The sequence below is a fragment of the Miniopterus natalensis genome, chromosome 2 (genome assembly GCF_054644295.1).
Source record: "Miniopterus natalensis isolate mMinNat1 chromosome 2, mMinNat1.hap1, whole genome shotgun sequence".
In the NCBI taxonomy this organism is placed as follows: Eukaryota; Metazoa; Chordata; class Mammalia; order Chiroptera; family Miniopteridae; genus Miniopterus; species Miniopterus natalensis.
In genome coordinates this window covers 26,855,121-26,866,706 of record NC_142082.1, presented here as the reverse complement: position 1 = coordinate 26,866,706, position 11,586 = coordinate 26,855,121, and the positions used below count along the sequence as shown (strand labels likewise).

At 35.7% G+C, this 11,586-nt stretch overlaps 1 pseudogene; it reads left to right on the top strand.

Annotated features, from left to right (window-relative positions):
* The first annotated feature begins 2,196 nt into the window (after positions 1-2,196).
* Positions 2,197-2,272, top strand: LOC148093661 (U2 spliceosomal RNA; annotated as a pseudogene).
* Positions 2,273-11,586: the final 9,314 nt, after the last annotated feature.

Here is an 11,586-nt window from a genome sequence, read left to right as displayed (position 1 = left end):
ATACTTATTTTCTTTTTAAAGATGTATACCCCGCATGGAGATATAGGCAAGGGCTTTAGGCTCACACAGTTCAAACACAAAGCTTCTCTACATGAAATTCATAAAGATATTACCCTGTATTTTCCTCTAAATGAGAAACAAATCCTTTCACTTGTAGGCTACTAATGTATTGATTTTTGTATATGGAGTGAGTAGGGAGCCCAATTCTTGGTTTCTTTGGATTACCAATTGTCCCATTTTTTTCTTCAGCTCTGTCATTAATCAAGTATCCACATATATGTGGATCTGTTTCTAGTATCTATGTTCTGTTCCATTTGTTTGTCAATCCTCATGCCAATACCACTCATCTTGATTACTATAACTGTAAGTCTCAATATTTGCTATATGGTTTTCCTACTTTTAAGCTGCAAATATAATAATTATATTAATATATTTTTTAATGCAAAAGAAACCTGAAAATTCTGTTATAAACTTCATTTGGACTTGGGCATAATTTGCTAATGATTTTGTTAATAATTTTGCATTGCATTTTTGTTCATGTATAAGACTGGCCTGTCATCTTTCTTTCTGATACTATCCCTGATTTTGATAATTAGCCCAATAAAGTGAATTGGAGGAATGTTTATTTTTTTCTATATTCTCTGGAATGGTTGTGTGATGGAATTATACAATGCTTGGTAGAACTCACCTGCAAAACCATCTGTATTTTCTTTGTAGATAGATTTTTAAATATTGATTCAAGGCACTTAATGGTTACAGGATCATTCAGTCCTATTGGGGTCAGTTTGGATAACTTGTTTTATGTAGGAATTTGTTATTTTCACATTTTTCCAAATTATTTGGCCTATATGTATTCCTAATACTCTTTGATATTTTATATCTCTGTTATATATTCCTCTATTACCTGATTTTTCATTTATGCTATGTATATTTGATTTTCATTCTTTTTATTTTTATCATCTCTAGAGATTTGATAATTTGATTAGTCTTTTTCAAAGAACCAAATTTTGGCTCTAATCTTTTCTCCCATGCCTTTATTTTCAACTGCATTACATTATGTTCATTATGATTTTCTTTCCTTTGCATATTGAGTTTATTTTGCTATTCTTGTAGTTTATTATTTTCCAGGCTTTTTTGTTTTCTAATATCATTTAAGACTATAAATTTACCTCTTATCATGACTTTGGCTGCATCCCACAATTCTTGATACATAGCATTTTTATTATTGTTCAGCTCTAAGTGTTTTGATTCATGAGGATTTTTGAAGTGTATTTCTTATCTCAAAAATATATGAATTTGTTTTTAAATTATTTTGTTATTGATTTTGAACTTAATTTATTGAATCTAAAATGTTATACAAGAAGAATTTAGATTTCAGATACATTAAAGTGTGGAAAAACTAGCAACAGCAATTACAAGAAGTCATTGATTGTAAGACACCTACCAATTTAGAAACTCTAAAAACTAAAAAAGAAAATTGTGTTTTAGAATCTATAAAATTTTGTTGCAGTCAGAAACTATATGCATATGTTATATTAAGTTATTCAAATATGGTACAATTTGCTTTATTTCCTAGTATATGATCAACACATGTATATGTTCCTTGAGTGTTTTAAAAAACATTTAATTCTCTACTTGTATATATTTCTATTACATCAACTTCTTTAATAGTGTTATTAAAATATTTTATATCTCTACTGATTTTTGTCTACTTGATCTATTGATTATTTACAGAGGTGTTTTAAAAATCTACCTCTGTGATACAAGATTTTCCAATTTTTTCTTGTAATTATATTTATTTTTTAAAATATATATTTTGAGATTGTGTTGTTAGGTACAAAAATGCTTAGAAGTGTTATATTTTCCTGTTGAAATGAGCCCTTTATCAATGTGTTGTAAACTTTCTTTTTATATCTCTGGTAATGCCTTTTGCCTTAAAGTTTTTGTTTCTTAGTGAAACTAATATATCAATGCCACATTTCTTTGGCTATTTGTTTGGAACATATTTTCCTTCTATTTTGCTTTTTACCCGTTTATGCCCTTATATTTTAGATGTATCTCTTATAAATGACGTATAGCTAGGATTTTTAAAATTCAGCATGATCATCTTAACCTTTTAGTTAGGAAGTTTATTCACTAATATTTATTGTGATTACTGATATATTTAAATTCCTTTCTACTTATTTACTTAATGCAATCGCTTCTCAGCTTTTTGGCTAAGATCAAGTGTAGTATCTAATTTACTTAATGCTTTCTTTCTTTCCTGCTTTTCTTAGTTTTTTTCCTTCTGTTCTTACTTCCTTTTATATTAATTGAATTTTTATTCCTGCTCATATTATTTTCCAACTTATTTTGGAAGTAATCAAAATACTATTTCTATGACCTTGATTACCCTAAAATATTAATAACCCATAAGCCTTTTGACTAGGCAAAGACTACAACTAATATATACCCACTTCACAAATGATACAAGAACCTTAGAGTGCTTTTATTATAAATTATATGTTTGAGTTGTTATCTTTCTTAGTTCTATCTTGTTATTTTTAACCACATAAATTATATGTTATTATTTTCCACAGCTAATGTTTGTTTAAACTTATCTACATATTTACTATTTTCTTTGATTAAACATTCCTTGCATCTCAGATCTTTTTCTCCTGGGATTCTTTTATTCTTCCTAGAGAACATCCTATAAAAGTATCTCTAATGAGATTTTTGAAATGCCTTTATTTCATAATCATTTTTGAGAAATACATTTAACTGATTTATAATTTCAAGTCAAGATCTATTTCTTCCCAGCATTTAAAAGATATTATTCTACTGTCTTCGAACTTTTCCTATTTCTCTTGAGAAGCCAGTTATATTTCTAATTCTTGTTTCATTTTAGGAAATATATTTTTTTCTCCATGGCCATTTAAAAAAGTCTCCTTTCCTCATACATATTCATCAGTTTCACTAGGATGTATCTAGGTATGGAGTATTTTTAATTATTATTCTTGAAATTTATGGGCATCCTAAATAAAAAGATTCATGTCTTTGGAAAATACTGGAAAAACTTCAACCATTATCTTTTTAAATACTGTTTCTCTTCCATTCTATTTTCTTTCTAAAATTCTGATCAGAAATGTTTTTTATTTTCTCATATTATTCTATACCTCTAAACCTTTATTCTATATTTGACTTCTTTTTCCTTTCGCTGTCTGCTCCATTCTGGGTAAGATTTTGAGGACTGAGGTCTGTCTTCCAATCATATGATTTTCTCTTTAGCTGTATTTAGTCCGCTGTGTAACTTTTCTATTAGAGTTTCTGTTTTTCATATTAGATTTCTCATTCATTTAAAAATTTGACTCTCAGGCCACTATTTTTACACATATTGTCAAGAAAGCTCTTAGCTTTTGTTACTCTACTTCACTCACTGTTAAATTTATGAATACCTGTGTAAAATATATTAGGAAAAACAAATGACTGTCTGATATCATTAACCTTCTCATGACCCTTGACTCTGTGGACAGAAATTGACAAAGGCACAGGTATACCAGCCCAACAGAAGTCTATAGATATTGATGTTTAAACCAAACCTGCGCACTAATAATACTTTGAGCTGTGTCTGGTTTGTCAGTTTAGGTAGGAATCCCAGTGGAGAAAAACAAAACTGTTGTTATAGGTCCCTTCTTATTTAGATTCTTAGTTAATGACTAGATACTAGATTTATTTATTTATTTTTCTTTTTTCTTTTTCTATTTTATTTTTAAAATTTTATCTTTATTGTTGAAAGTACTACAGATGTCCCCCCTTTCCCCTCCATTGACCACCCCCCAACCTTTACTACACTATAGCCTGTGTCCATGGGTTATGCATATACCTTCTTTGGTTAATCTCTTCCCCCTCCCCCCTTCCCTCTGAGATTCATCAGTCAATCTGTTCCATGCTTCCATGTCTCTGGATCTGTATTGTTTGTCAGTTTATTTTGTTCATTAGATTCCACATATAAGTGAGATCATGAGAAAGACAAGTATCACATTACTAGATACTAGTTTTAGATAAGCCAGGTGACTACCTCCATAGTGGGGAAGATAGGAACATAAATGTTCCCCTATGTGCTCTCATATGGTGACTTTGTGGCAAACCTTGACCTCAACTAATATGATGCTCTTTATAATCTTTATACTATTTGGTATGAAATTCATATGCTTTATTACAAAAATATTAGTGTGTCTAATTATTGTCTGTTGCCTGAGAGCCTCTCAGCATGTTATATCATATATAGTATTTGGTAGAATTTCCTTTTTAAAATCGGAAAAGTTATTGTTTCTGGAAAAGAGCTGGTCCAAGGGATTTCAGACAAGAGATTGCGGTTCTATAATATTTATGTCATTGTGTTCTGGTAAGGATTAAGTAGAATAAAGTATAGCTCTTTACACACTGCTTGATGTATAGTCAACCCCCAATAAGCAATAATTGCTGTTATTGTTGTTATTGAATCATTTCAGATATCTCTGAGTGTTGTGCTTCCTAATGTTGTCTTGAGGACAAAAGTGCAGGAAAATATGGAGCTATGCATCTTAATATTTATATGATGTCTAGTACATATACATCAGAGTACAAGCTACATGAGTATTTTGGAAACTCATTAGGCACTGATGTAGGTTAGAACCAGCAGGACTAAGACTTAAATAACTCAGTTACATGTATTTTTAAAAAATTATGACCGTTTTCACAGGTTCTCAAAGCATTATTAAGAATCAGGAATCTTATCTCATCATGGCCACTTCATCATGAAACCATTAAACTTTAAACTTCAGGTCTCTTGCTTGCATAGCTTCTGCTGAGAACCTGGGAAGGGCCCTGGAATTTTATATGAATACCTTATCATTTTTCTTAACGGGCTGTATCATGTATGTATTCAGTTCTGCCAAAAATCTGGATTCACCACTGATTCTGACATTCAAAGAATAATTGAATAAACACACCTTAGAGTTTAGGCAAGAATTCGAACCCCACCCTACACAAATTTCCTTACCTAGCAGTCACTGCAGTGCTTCCTGAGTACAGCTGTGAGCCCACTCATCACTGGTAATTAGGAAATAGACCCTCTTGAAAAAGGTAGAAATATACCTTATGAGTGAGGAGGGTGGGGGTCCATTGGACAAACGGTGACAAAATTAAAATAATGTTTATACAAGAAGCAGCAGAAAGAGAACTTTTTTTTTTTTTAATCCTCACCAGAGGATATTTTATCCATTGCTTTTCAGAGAGAGTAGAAGGGAGAGAAAGAGAGCGAAACATCAATATGAGAGAAACACATTGATTGGTTGCCTCCCGCTCTCGCCCTGACTGGGGCAGAACCTGCAACTGAGGTACGTGCCCTTAGCTGGAATCGAACCCAGGACCCTTAAGTCTGAGGGCTGATGCTCTATCCACTGAGCCAAACCAGCCAGGGCCAGAAGTAGACCATTTTAAAATGTGCTGTAAAGTCGTGAGAGAGGTATTACTGTCAAACTATTGAACTAGCAACCATGGAAAAAGTAAATCTATAACCCAAGTGTGAGTGGCTGGATTAAACAAGGCCACCAGAAGTACTGCTGAGAGCAGAGGGAATAAATGAAATACTTCCTGAGAAGGCCCTTTAATAACCCTCTTTTGAGATAAGGTATGAGAAAACCTAAAGCTACGATGATCAGTGCTAAATACAGCAAAATTCCTTCGCACAACACCTTAGGCGTTTCTTGGCTCAGAGAAGTTGGAAAAGGTTCTGGCCAACTCTGGCAATGGCACCAGAACTAGGGCGAAGTTTCTGCTTGCTGCAGCGATACTGCAATGTTTCTGCGTTGACCTCATTGCCTGCCTCTGAGATAGTCTGCCTTCGATTAGCTGTTTCCTCCTCTGTGTTTTATTCATAACCCAACTGTAGAACTGTTAAATCCCAGCATAACATCCATTGAATACCTAGAGTAGGCCACTTTGCTAAGTGTGGTCACATACATCATTCTGGAACAAGAGTACCCTGGGTAACTTGCATGTTTCACAGAGATAGTGATGACCAAACAACTGGAGCCCAAGGTACTCACTGCCTAAAATTAAGCTGAGAGGGGAAGGGGCTTCCTATTTGATTCTCCGTGTTCAGATTTTCAACATCAGTAATGATGTGACGTGCTGGGTAGTGGGCCCAAAATGCATCATTTGGAGAAGCTTCCTCTTAATTTGGTTTTGAAAAAAAGTATATTGAGTGTGATTATTGTAATTGGAAAAATAAATGCATGCTGATTGTAGGAAAAATACATTTTTAAAGATAAAATAGAGATCATAATGTATGAGAAATTTTATATCCTGTATTTTTTCACTTAGCATTACATCATGAGAATTTTCTCATGTTAGTAAATGCTTCTCTAAATTGATTTTTGAATATTATGTAGTGGTCCCTTATAAGTGCATAGTCATTAATTTTAAGTTGACTTATTTTAAATTATTTTTCTCTTGATAAACATTTAGGTTATTATTCCCCAAGTTTGAAATAAAAATTATAATTTTACATTTTTTTGTCAAAATCTTAGTGTATATTTCTGATTATTTTCTTAGAGAGAAAAATCATGAAATACTATTGCTGACTCGATAGGAAATAAACATTTATGAGGCACCTGAGACACACGAACTATCTGCACTCCAGAAATTTTGAACAAGTGGACACACCCATCAATAAGGTATGAGAAATATTCCTGATTCCTATCTATACTTGACAGACTGAGTATTATTATTTTTTTAAAAAAAATTTTCCACTTTGACCATTAAAAAATGACATCTGCTTTTAAGTTGTACTTCTTTGGTCACTAGTGAGGATAAAACAGTGTCATATGGTGACTGACTATTTATTGGTCTGCCTTTCTGAATTGCCCATTTGTATCCATAATGTCTTTGTGAGGATATTTTTTCCCTATTGATTTGTAGATGCTCTTTACATATTGAGGTGTTTAACAGAATTACAGGTACTGTTTATGTTCTAAATATTTTTCCCAATTTGTCATTTGCCCTTGTATATATAAAAGAGTATGAACATTTTAGGTTATCAAATTCATCAAAATTTTCCTTTGTATTTCTACTGTGATGCCATGTTTATAAAATGTCTTCACACCATATATGTCTTTCTTTAGTTCTTTTATGTCTTTGTTGTTGCAGTAATCTTTCTGTAGTTTAGTTAAATGCATGATGTGAGTACAGGTGTAAAAATTATTTATTAATTATCAATAGTTGAACAATTATCTCAGCGGAATTTATCAAATAATTTAGTTTTTCTCCACTGACTTAAAGTAAATTCTTATATACATTAGTATTACATTAAAGAATAGAAAATAACTTGGTTCTATTTTTGATTTTTTGTCTATACCATTGAACTTTGTAGTTTTCTGGCTATTCTCTATTTGAATTGGTGTAGTCTTATGCAGTATATTTTAATATGTAGCGCTCTTTAGTTATATTTCTTTTTCTTACCCATTTACTTTCTTATGTAGATTAATATAACTTAGTTAAAATTTGAAAAACTATATTGCTAAACATTTTATTGGAATTTCTTTCAATGGGGGGGTTAAATTGACATCCTTATATAATATGTAATGGCTTTCCTATCTAAGAATATCATATGCTTCGTATTTTATTTATATCTGTTTGCTTGATAAAGGTATGTTTTTTATCATATTTATCTATTTTATGCTGTGTGGTTATTCTGAACAGTTTATTATTATTATTATTGCAGGTTATAGGAATTATACTATTTTTGGTATATTTACTTTTTCACTGGCTGTCTAAATAGATACTTTAGTTTATATTACTTTGTTGTTTATTATTATTTTATTGAGGGAGAAGTGGAGGAGGAAATCTTACCAGATGGAAATAATGATGATTTTTACCTCTTCTTCCTAATCCCTCAGTTTCCAAATAATGGCAAACACTAGCAATGAAAGAGGGCATCCTAGCTTTGGCCTGTGCAAAGTACCAACTGAAATAATGTAGACTATCAATTCTCCATTTTAAGTGCACATCCCTTGTGAAGTTTTAAAAAAAAACATATGTTTGGTTCCCACTGATCACCATTTGATCTCTAATATTGCAAGCATTTCTCATTCTCAACATTTCCTTTTACCTTTGTCTCTCTAAATGAACTATGTATTTTTACCACAATAGTTTGAAAAATACAAAAACTTCGATTTTTTTTATTTCTTTAAGTGGCTCCTTTAATGTTCCTAAGACCTGAGTTCATCCTATGGTTCTCTAATTATCAATGTCAAAAATTAACACTCAGTTATGTAAGATTATGAAATTATCTCTCCTTCCCTCCCCTGAAATAATTTCTATATTTTAAAAAATATAATCGAGGATTTTAAAGTGAGATGGTAATGATGATGAAGATAATAATTGATAATACTTTGTTTCCCAAGAATATTTTTGTTTTTTATGTTTAATTTTGGAATCGTATTTACAAATCTATAGATTTAATTCTATGCTTATATCAGGAGTCCCCTATATTGAGTTCTATGTTTGTGTCCTTGTTGAGTTCCCTGTGCCTTACTTTGTTCAGAAAGACTGAGAGTCTCCTTTCTGAGTGTTTCATATCTGCCAATATGACCTTGCTACTTTTTGCACATAAAATCGACTTGCATGGGCTTAGTTGACCACTGCACACCCAACTTGGTGTCCTTTCTTCACTGTCCTCACAAAGATAAAGCCTGAGGACAGCTTCTACTCTGCTTATTTATGTGTATTTTTACCCTTAGTACCTAAAAGTTTATAGGGTTGTTTTCTTTATGCCTGAAATTTAATTCACAAGTACATGTTCAAGAGTATGTCTCTTCCCCCCCTTTCCTAAAATACTTAGTAAGCTGGTAAGGTTTTGTGAAATTTCAGTTTATTGTAGGTATTCTCTTCATTTCTAATTCTTCATATGCATAGTGTCAGTTCTCTCTCTCTCTTTTAACACATTGTTTGTGGGTAGTTTTTATCACGCGCTCTACTACCAGTCAACGTAAAACGTATAAATACGTTTCCCGCATACAATGTGTTAAAATCTATTGGAGCTTCACCTTGCCCTCAGGAAGGAAGCTCAAGTTTGTCTTCCAAGTCATAAGTTGAGTTTTATGCATTGCCAGTTGCGATCTTTTGTGCTTTAATAAAGATTTTAACTCTGCTGTTTCATTTTCGTTTCTCTGTGGCTCTTTCGTGTTCCCCCATCTTTGCACCCCAGCTTAATTCTTACCTACCTTCCTTCTTATTGCAATCAGTTTCTTCATTCTGTTTTCCTTCTCCTGGTTTTTACGTAGTGATGTTTCGTGGATTATTATTAAGAACACAAAGCAAACACTTGTAGATTTCCTTTGGTTTCCACAGTAGACGCTTTTCACTAGTATGCCTTTTCTCTTCTTGAAGGATCTCTCCCTTTGTCTCCTGCGGCAGTTCACGGTTTCATAGACTCCCGCCTGGATTCCTTTTCATTGCTCATCTTGAACAAGAAACGAGACTGGGAGGCCCACACCCTCGTGGTCTCCTTCCTATCCACTTTGGGACTACATGGCATTCCTTGTTCTTCCAGGGGCTGGCAGACAGCTGGTGTAGACCTTCTGGGCTGAGGAAAGCCCATTTAGGCACCAACACTGACTTGCTTGACCCCACCTGCCCACAGGTTGACTGCCCGCTGGCTGGGTCAGCACCAGCCATGGTCCAGGCCTTTGCCTCATCCCAGAGCACAGGCTTTCTTGTTGTCCTGCGACCCTCACTTCTCCTATTGCACAGTCTCCCCTGGGGCAAGGCCTGCATGGCCAGAACCACACAACCCCACCCAGCGCCAGGGCTGGGGGCCCAGCCATCCCTTCGCCCCCACCTCACTACTATCTCTCCTCCCCCTTGCTCCCCTCCATTGCACTCACAATAAACATCTGAGTTTCAAGAAGGAAGGAAGCAACTCTTACAATCACTGTCTAAGAGAGTCATGAGCATAAATAAATACCTTTTCTCATCTAATTATTTATTTATGCATGTAGCAATTATTTACCAAATTTCTAACGATTATGTGGCAAACAGGAAGCTACATATCCTTTCACAAGAGGAAGCCATTTAAAGTTTAGAAGCAGGGACATTCCACGATGAGATGTTTTTAGGAAGGCCATGGTGGCAGCTGCGCAGGTGATGAAAGAGGGCTGTGACGTTGCAGACCGAATGACCAGCTAGGAGATCGCTGCAGAGGCACAAATAAAAGATGACATCAAGCCGTAGAAGCTGAGATGAAAAGGCAAGAGCAGGAGCACGAAGTGTCCTGGGAGAACCGGCGGGGTGCCGTGGCCAGCTCCAGGAGGAAGAATCTTTCTGAGCATGCTCATCTCCAACACGCCAACCCAAGAGTTCATTGTGGGGTTCCACCTTGCATGGTTGCTGAGGTAGAAGGACCCTGAGCCAAGATGAGGGTCAGGCACTCATCTGGGCTGTGTCTTTAAGGAAACAGCCAGAGGGTTGGACTTTAGAGCAAATATTTTCATTAGCAGAGTGAGGAGAAAGAGTTTGGGGCACTGGGAGCTCATCAAATGAAGGGCCCAACTAAAGCATAGCGAGACACTCCACTGACCTCTGCAGAGGAACTTTTTATTCTCTCATGTGGCAGCTTCCTCTTCTCTGCTCTCTTTGGGCCACTATGGTCTTTCCCATCATATTCTGTACTGAACTGCAGTGATGAGTCTACATTATCTGAGGTCCTTCCTGTCCTCAGGGTGCCTTGCATATTGCTCTGCCGAGCCTCACGCAGAGCAGGTGGTCAGTTGCTGGACAATGAATGCTCATTTCTGTCTGCTTGCTTCTGGTCCTGCTGGTCCCTCTGGAACGCTGTCTCTTCTCCAGTGTGATTCCAGCTCAACTTTGTGATCTAACTCACCACCATCTTCCCCAGGAACCCTTCATTGGAATCCTCGGCCCCACCAAGAGTATTTCTCTGTGCTCTCATAGCACCCGGGCTTATCTGTGGCCCTGCTCCTAAAATGCACCTCTCTGTGTTTCCCAACCACACTGTCAGGTCTCAGAGGGATAAAGCCTGGTCTTATTCATGCCCACTTAGCGCATGGTAGGGGCTCAGTGAAAGGTGGATTAAATTGAAGAATCAGTGAAAGGACTATAAGCCAAATTTATTCCTGTGGCAGATTGTAAAATATGGCCAGAGATTTCTTCCATTTGAGTGTGCATGCCCCATTGTAATGTCATTTGGCCAATCTCCCCATCAAAAGGTAGGGTCTATTTCTGTACCCTTGGACTCTTGGCTGGCTTGTGATCTCTTTTGACCAAAGCAATGCAGTAGAAGTGACATATTGCAGCTTCTGGGACTATGCCCTCAGTGGCCTTGTAGCTTCAGCGTTCACCTCTTGCATACCACCCTGAGACCCCCATGTAAGGAAGCTGGTCTAGCCCACTGGAGATGAGCTACCACGTGGAGGAGAACTGAGGCAGCCCAGCCAACAGCCATTGCCAACCACCAGACACGGGAGTGATGGTCAGCTCAGCCAGCCCCCCAGCTGGACACAGCCAGTGGAGTGAGCCAATGCAGGGCCAGCAGAGGGACCACTC